Raw genomic sequence first — 7,462 nt, 5'->3', positions numbered from 1 at the left:
CGGAGGATTTTGGGGGTCCCGACAGAGCTGAGGGTGCAGTGGCCTCCAGCCAAGCAGCATCTTTCTCAGGTGGTTTGCTTGGCCATTGCCTAGGGGCCTCGAAAAGCGCCGGTGCCAGGTGGTGCCTGTGCCCAGCTGAGCCCGGCTTTCTGGGGAAAGGGCAATGTTCTTTAACCCTTTGCCGCACGTAGTGGGGGACAGCGTGTTGCCCTGGGAGGGTGATCTGGGGGTGCCCGTGACCAGGACAGGGCTGTGGGAGGTGGGGGCATGGAACTCCTGACCAGGGGTGATGCCAGGGGCGAGGGATGGGCACCCACGTGTACTGCGGGCGCCTGGTCCTCCCAGAGGCCTCAGCGTCTGTCTGAGGAGGGGGAGCCTCACCGCAGCTGCCACCTTGGAGTTGAGGGGTCCAGTGCCCAACATGGGCCCGCCCTGCAGGGTTGCTGGTGCCCCTGAGCACAGTCCCTCCTCTGGGCTCCCAGGATCCAGAGTGGGGGTGCTGTGTAACCTCCCTGCCCCCTTGGGGGCTATGTCTGGGGGTTGGGGTCTGGGCGGGGGGCAGGCACGTTAGCACAGGGCTGGCCCCCACCCCCCCCACCCCCACCCCGCCTGCCCTTCCTGCGTGGCTGCGGTGGGTCCGTGGCCGCAGGCTGCAATAAAAGGCATCGATCCTGACTCGGTCAGCGCTGTATCGATGTTGGACAGGTTAAGCTGTCCCAGAGGAATCCATGTGTCAGCCGAGGGGGATGGGCAGGGGCGGCTCCCCGTGAGCTGCTTGCTGCCTCCTCAGGGGTGCTGCCCAGGGCGCCAGCAGACACCCCCACTGCACTGCCTCCAGGCGGGCCTCGAAAGTCTCAGTGGGGGTCCCCTGTGTCTTGGCATCCCTGGGAACTGTGACCTCCGTGGTCAGGCCAGCCCATGGGTCAGCTGTTGGGTACAGGGCATCGCCCTCCGCCTCATCCTGCCTCCCTCGGGGTGGGGCTGACTGCAGGAGACCGAGTCTGGGGAGCGTGGAGGGTGTGGGGCTGGGGCGCCTCGTGGAACGAGGAGGCTGCGGGAGCCACGCAAGGCCTGCCGCAGGTCAGCGCTGGGCTCTGGGTGGGAGCGAAGGCCCTGCTCAGGCTGGGATGCGCCAGCGGGGGGAGCTGGCTCTACCTGTGACCCAGGGTTGGGGAGGACGCGGCAGGAGCTGGAGACCTTGTGTTAAAGTCCCAGCTACAGTGCTCAGCCTGGCGTCCCTCAGTCCTTCGATCCTTGAACTGTTGGGGACCTTTCTGTTGGCCTCTTGATTTCCAGGGACTGTGGAGCTGGCAAAGCTGGGGAGCGAGGTGCCCCCTGGGGCCGCGGCTAGTTCTGTTAGGTTCCCACATCTTTGTCTTTGGTCAGCTTGGTTTCCCTCGTGGGCCGATGTTTCACAGAACCTGGAGGCTCCTCGGTCGGGGCCCAGGCTCTGGCCCGGTGGCTCTGAGGAGCTGGTGTCCAGCCAAGGCCACTGAGGTTTCCCAGGCCGAGCTCTGCCAGCCACGGGGTGGAGGGCGTGAGTGCCGTGGGCCTGGGTGCAGCCCCCGTGGGTATAGACCGCGTCCTCGCTGGGCAGTGATTTTCCTGGGGTGCAGCGTGCTGCTGAGTGGGGTGCTTTTCTGTTGGGCTGTTTTCTGCGTGTGGCCCCTGGTGAGTTGAGGACAGCGTACCTCAGTCAGGTGTCAGGCCAGGCTGGCAAAGTGTGTAACAGGTCCGACGGGGTTCGAGGTCTCTCCCGAGACCCAGTGGGGTGCTGTGCGCCACGGGTTCTGAGAAGGGAGGATGCCTGGGTATGAGCCCTAAAGCTGGAGACGGAACACCTCTGACCTCCCCACCCCTCGGGGCTCCAAGATAAGGTGACGCAGGAGGAAGCCATGCTGCCCCGAAGTTGCCCACAGAGTCCCTAAGGCATGGGACAGTCATCTTCAGGCTGGAGCTCGATCTCCATGCTGTCCAAATGCAGATGCCCCGGACTCCACACTCCTGACATCCCCACGCCTCCAAGGCCCACACTCCCAGGGGCGGGAGGAGGGGAGGGGACCCCCGCCTTGGCCTTGAGTGTTTGCACCCTGGCAGGACCTGCGGGAAGCTTCCTGGGTGGGCTTCCAGGGAACTTTGTCACTGAGTCCCTGAGAGCATAGCCTGTCCCGAGCCTCGGTTTGCCAGAGAATTCACAAGTTCCCAATGAGCGTGAGCATGACTGGGGAGCCAAGGAGAGGAGAAGCAGCTGGTTTGGACCTGGGTGAGGTGGTCGGAAGACGGTGGCTATGGTGCCCTAACGGCAGCAGGCCTGGGATGTAGGGGCTCACAACTGCTGGGTCCTGACCCTTGAGGTGAGCCGTTTCCCGATGGCCCCCCTTTTGAAGTCCACCTTGAAGGAGGAGGGTTTGTGTTTCCATCAAAGCACCTGATAATACCTGGGCCTGGAACTGAGGGGCTTTGAAGATAGTAGATGAGCCTGACTGGAAGACAGCCTTAAAATTTAGAGTATTTTGGAGCTTACCTTTGACCCCCACACACACACACTCCGGGATCATCTCAGCCCACACAGGCCTCATATTAGAGACCCTGGGCTCCAGGTTGCCGCTGGCTCCTCGGGCAGCCCCCTGTGGGGAGGGGAGGGGAGTTCCCCTGGAAGAGGTCTGCTGCCACTGGGGAAGTGGAGCCCGTGAAAGCAGGTGGCTGTCCGCGAGGCAGATCCTGGCTTGAGCTGCCCGGCCTTGAGGCGGCTCTGGCCTGGACAACTCCTGGAGCCCTGGGGGAAAGAACCAGTGGGCGGTGTTGGCCCAAGGGTCCTGGCTGTGAGGAGGTCGCCACCTTCCTCGGGGGCCCTGTGTGGGCACGGTCCTGTCCTGGGGCCAGGTCTGCATGCGGGTTGGGGCCGGGGGCAGGGGCCTAGAATGAGGGGGGGAGGCCTGGGGACACCCTGAGGTCGGCCGTCCACAGTCGCTTGTGGGACAAGTGGTTCTGTGGCTCCCAGGTTTTCAGGAGACACTGAAACCTGATCCTGGGTCCAGTCCGTGGGTCTGTGTTGCCCATGGACACCATTTCTGCCGTACCGTGTGGCCTGGGCCAGGCAGGGGCAGGTGACCAGTCGAGGAGACCAGAATCCGGGTGGCACAGGTGCTGCCAGGCTCCTCTGCCCAGTCTCAGCCTCCCTGTCCCCGGCTGCCCCCCCCCCCCCCCCCCGCAGCCTGTCACAGTCTACCCCTGGTGTCCACTGCTCCCAGGCACCTGTGGACAGCTGCCTGGGCTCGTCTCAGTCTTGATTCTCCGGGGTGAGGCCCAGACTTAGCACTGCAGTCCCATGGGGGTTCAGGAGCCCTGGGCTTTGTGGGGACCTGAGGGTCAGGTGCAGCCTGGCAGGGCCGGGCCACCCTCCACGCAGATACCGCAGCCCTGACCCTGCTGGCGCTCAGCCTGCGCCATGGAAACTTGGAGGCCTCTGCGGCCAGCGCGGCCGGCTTGAGTGTCCATCCTTGGGACCTTGGGGCCACTGCAGGCACCTCCGCCCCAGGCCAGCAGGTGGCTTGAAAGGGCCCTTTGTGACGCTCTGGGTCGGAGGGTGGTTGGTCAGCTCCTGTGCCACAGGACACGGGCTCCCTCTGTTTGCCCAGGAGCTGCTATGATGTTAACACCTCCCTCCCTGGCCCCTTCTGTCCCCCATCCTGATCTCGCCCGTAACCTGGGGTTCACCCAGCTCTCCTATGGGCCTGCAGAAGAGTGGGGAACCCCCCTCGCTGCCTCAGTTTACCCTTTGGAGACTGGGGTGCCAGGGAATAGAACGCAGCACGAGCCCGAGCATCAGCAAGGCCCCTGTGCCCAGAGCCGCACCAGCAGCAGGTGCAGAGGCCGCGCTGTGTGACTGTCCCCCCCCCCCCCACGCCTTTGCTCGGGTTGGTCTGTGGGCTTCCCTCCAGGGAGGGGGCAGAGGGCTCCTGTTGGGGCCCACAGATGGCCACACCCTCTGGCCAGGGTCTGTCTTATGCCCGCCTGCCCCTTCTCCCAGCTCACGGCCCTGCATCTGTCCCTACTTAGAATAATCGCGTCCAGCGTCCTCGCCATCTGCTGTCTGCCTCTGCCCCGGCACCTCAGGGCCTCTGTCCAGGGCAGTGTCAGGGTCGGGGCCGTCCTTTCAGCCCACTCTGCACCCTCCCCTTCCCCAGCCAGGCGCCTCTCTGCTGCCCCAGCCACCAGGGACCCCGCGGCCAGGCCTGGCAGGGAACCCAGTTATCAGGGTCCCAACAGGTCTGGAGAAGGACCTTTCCCGACACCGTACCCTGGGTTTGTGTGCAGAACTCAGCTTGGCCGGGGACAGCCAGGACCCCTCTTCTGCCCTGTTCACCCCAGGACTGTGGCTGAGTGCGGGATGCAGGATTCACCAGAGCCGTGGGGCAACCAGGCTTGTGCGCCTCGTTCTTTGGGGACCCGCGTCTACCTGGTGCTCACTGGGATTCTAGGGCCGGGTTCCTGAGGGCACTGTGCACTCCCCTCCCTTAGGGCCACCTGTCCCGCTTTCCTGCACCAACAGTTGCTGCTGTCACGACCTTGAGCACTGATCTTGGCAGGTGGGGGGCACTCCTGCAGCCCGGGGGTCCCTGGGGGCTGGCCTCTCCCCACCCCTGCTGCCCAGACAGGCTTCGTTCTGAGAGCTCAGCACAGGCCTCAGGCAAACATGATAATGAATTTATCACAGAGCTGCGCAGCACTGGGGATCACCTCGTCCCCCCACTGCTGCAGCCATCCGGTCCTGAAGCCCGGGTCACCCCACTCTTATTAGGGCGGCAGGAGCATCCCTTCCTTGGGGGCAAGACGGGACGCCTTTATTCACAGACATTTCTACAGTTGTGATAAGCAACCCCAGAAGGCCGGGTAGAGAATCTGGGTGCAGATTGAGCAGGCGGCCTGCCCTCTGGGCCCCCTTGAGGGTGTAATTATGGGGATGCTGGGGGAGGCGCAGGTCGGTGCTTGATCTGGGATGGCAGCGGCTGCATCTCAGCCATTAGCTCGTAATTACAGAGCGGGGCGGGGCGCAGGCCTGAAGAGCAGGCTTGAAAGGAAGCTGTAATTACAGGGTCTGCAGGAGGCTGGGGCCCAGGCTGCCACGGAATCAGGCTGCAGACCCCCCCAGTCCCAACAGCGAGGGAGCCTGCCAGGTCCCTCCCACAGGTCCAGGAACAAGGTGGCCTTGTGGTCCTGCCTGGCTCACCACCGCACCCCCCTTCCGCAGTGTGGCACTCAGAGTGACTGCATTAGAGTCCAGGCAGAGAGGGGCGGGCAGAGGTGTCCAGGGCCCAACAGGAAGGTGGTCCCTGGGCCACCCCACAGGTGCTGTCAGTGCACCTGTGTTCCTCTCCCCCTGCCCTCTGGCTCAGAGCGCTGAGGCTGAGGGGGACACCCCCTGGTCCTGGTTTCAGGGTGCCTGGGGCTGAGGCCGTGTGGTCTGTAGATAGTCAGTGCCTCCTTGGGGTGGGGGATGAGGGTGCCAGCAGCAGGGCCCCATCCCTGGCCCTGGCCTTGGCCTTGGCGAGCTGAGCTGAGGCACTAGTGAGTTATGTGAGTGGTCCTGTGGATGAGGCTCGGGGTGCCTGGGGTGCGGGACACAGATCCACTAGTACCTCTCAGGAGGGTGCAGAAGCAGGGCCCTGTACCTGCTAGCCCCCTGGGCCACTGCCTGGATGGGGTGCCCCCTGTCCACCTGGAGGGGTGAGGGCCTCTTCCTGGGTCTCCAGGTCGCCCCCAAGGTTGGCCACCTGTCCTTGCGGGAGCTGTCCACGGGCGGCCTGTCCGGCTGCACGTGGCATAGCAGAGATGCTAATTTTAGCGTCCCCATAATGAAGCGGCCGCCTGATTCTATTGGCAGTGTCCTGACGTCAGCAGGGCAGCTTCCCAGGCTGGAGCACTGCCATTGTCCGGGATGGTTCCAGGGACCCCAGGGCGGGAGGGACCTGGGTTTTGTCTGGATGCCCACGAGAGTGTGGCAGTGACCTTGAGGTGGCCATGGGCAGGGCACAGGGTACACAGGGCAGTGGTACCTCGGGTCCATGGGCACAGGCGTCCCTAAGCCCCCGTCCGGGGTAGCCTAGGAGGTGGCCACAACCTCTTGGAAAGGGTGCCCGGCAGGGACATCATGTCTACTCCCAGGCCTGGGGATGGTCACCCACAGGAGAAGGGACCATGGCACCTGAGTGCATGTCGGATGGGAGACGAGGTTACGGCAGGGCAGGCGGGAGTGGGGCGTTCCGGTTGCGCGACTTGAGCTGCCTTTTCTGCAAGGTGTGCAGACACAGGTGGTCCTAGGCGGGGCAGGGCCTCAGCCCCAAACCTAGCGCCTCACTTCCTGCTGTGCCCCTCTTACTGTGCTCTTCCTCTGGGCTTTGGGTCTCGAGGGTGAGGAGCCACGTGAGGACTAGGCTCTGTCTCCTTTATTCCACTTAGTGGCCCGGGGTCTGAGGCCACCCGTTTCCTGCCCCATTGCAGGCTGTCCTTGTTTATAGCACTGTAGTGCTCCATTATGTAAACACTGTTTTCTTTCTCTGTCCGTCTGTCCATGAGTGCAGCGCGCAAGGCGACCAGCTGGCCTGTGTGACAGCTGTCTCCTAGGTGGTGGACTTTGTGGGCCCCTCCTCCCCGTCTCGTTGCCCCGGGTGCCTTGTTGAGACCCCAGGCCTCGATGGTTCATGCTGCTGCCCTCCTTGGAGGTGTGGGGCTGTGTCAGCCAGCTGCCTTGCCTGCTCGGGTCAGGTCCGCTGGCCGGGAGGGGCTGTGGCTCCCCAGGTGCTGAGGCCCCAGGAGGACTCCCGGGGCGAAGCTGACAGCTGGGGTCTCGTGTCAGGGTGGATGGGCATGCGATCATCCCCAGCTAACCTGTGCCGCGTTACAGAGGAGGAAACCAAGGTGTGCAGGCGGGAGTCGGCTGGGGGCTGTCCCTCCCCGGGCCTGGCGGAGTCCCCGGAGAGCTGCTCCCCCACGCCTCCTCCTCCAGAGCCTGAGGGAGGGTGTAGGGTGGCCTCAGGGCTCCCTGGCTCTGACCTGTGTCCATGTGACCTGCTGCAGCCCGAGGCCAGTGCCACGCCATAGGCGCCTGGGGCCTCTGCCGGGGGAGGCTCTGGCCGAGCCTCAAGAGTGCCTTCCCTGCCCAGGATGGTGTGCCGCCCCCACCCTGCTCCCTGGAATCGGGCGGGGACTACGGGCAGGCCCGGGATGTCGCTGGGGCCCTGTGCTGTCTGGTCACCCGTGGGAGCCCTGCAGGGATTGGGTTGGGCTCTGGGGTCATCCGGCTCAGGCTGGGGTGGGAGTGAGTGCCGCTCCTCCCCCCTCCCCTCCTCTTCCTCCTCTTCCTCCTCCTCCTCCTCCTCGTCCTCCCCCTGCTCCCCAAGCCCTGTCTGCGTGACTGCGCTGTCCCTGCCGCAGTTCAGCTCCCGTGCGTGCCTTGGGGACA

General features: G+C 64.5%; 1 protein-coding gene across 5 annotated transcripts in view; it reads left to right on the top strand.

Annotated features, from left to right (window-relative positions):
* Positions 1-7,462, top strand: part of Gse1 (Gse1 coiled-coil protein) — a 242,536-nt gene that overhangs the window by 209,551 nt on the left and 25,523 nt on the right. The gene's annotated exons all lie outside the window — the stretch shown is intronic.

This window comes from Cavia porcellus, unplaced genomic scaffold (genome assembly GCF_034190915.1).
Source record: "Cavia porcellus strain 051 isolate PalLab524CR breed Dunkin Hartley unplaced genomic scaffold, mCavPor4.1 scaffold_4, whole genome shotgun sequence".
Classification (NCBI taxonomy): domain Eukaryota; kingdom Metazoa; phylum Chordata; class Mammalia; order Rodentia; family Caviidae; genus Cavia; species Cavia porcellus.
Note: the sequence above shows the minus strand (reverse complement) of the source record. Positions and strands in the feature narration are given on the sequence as shown.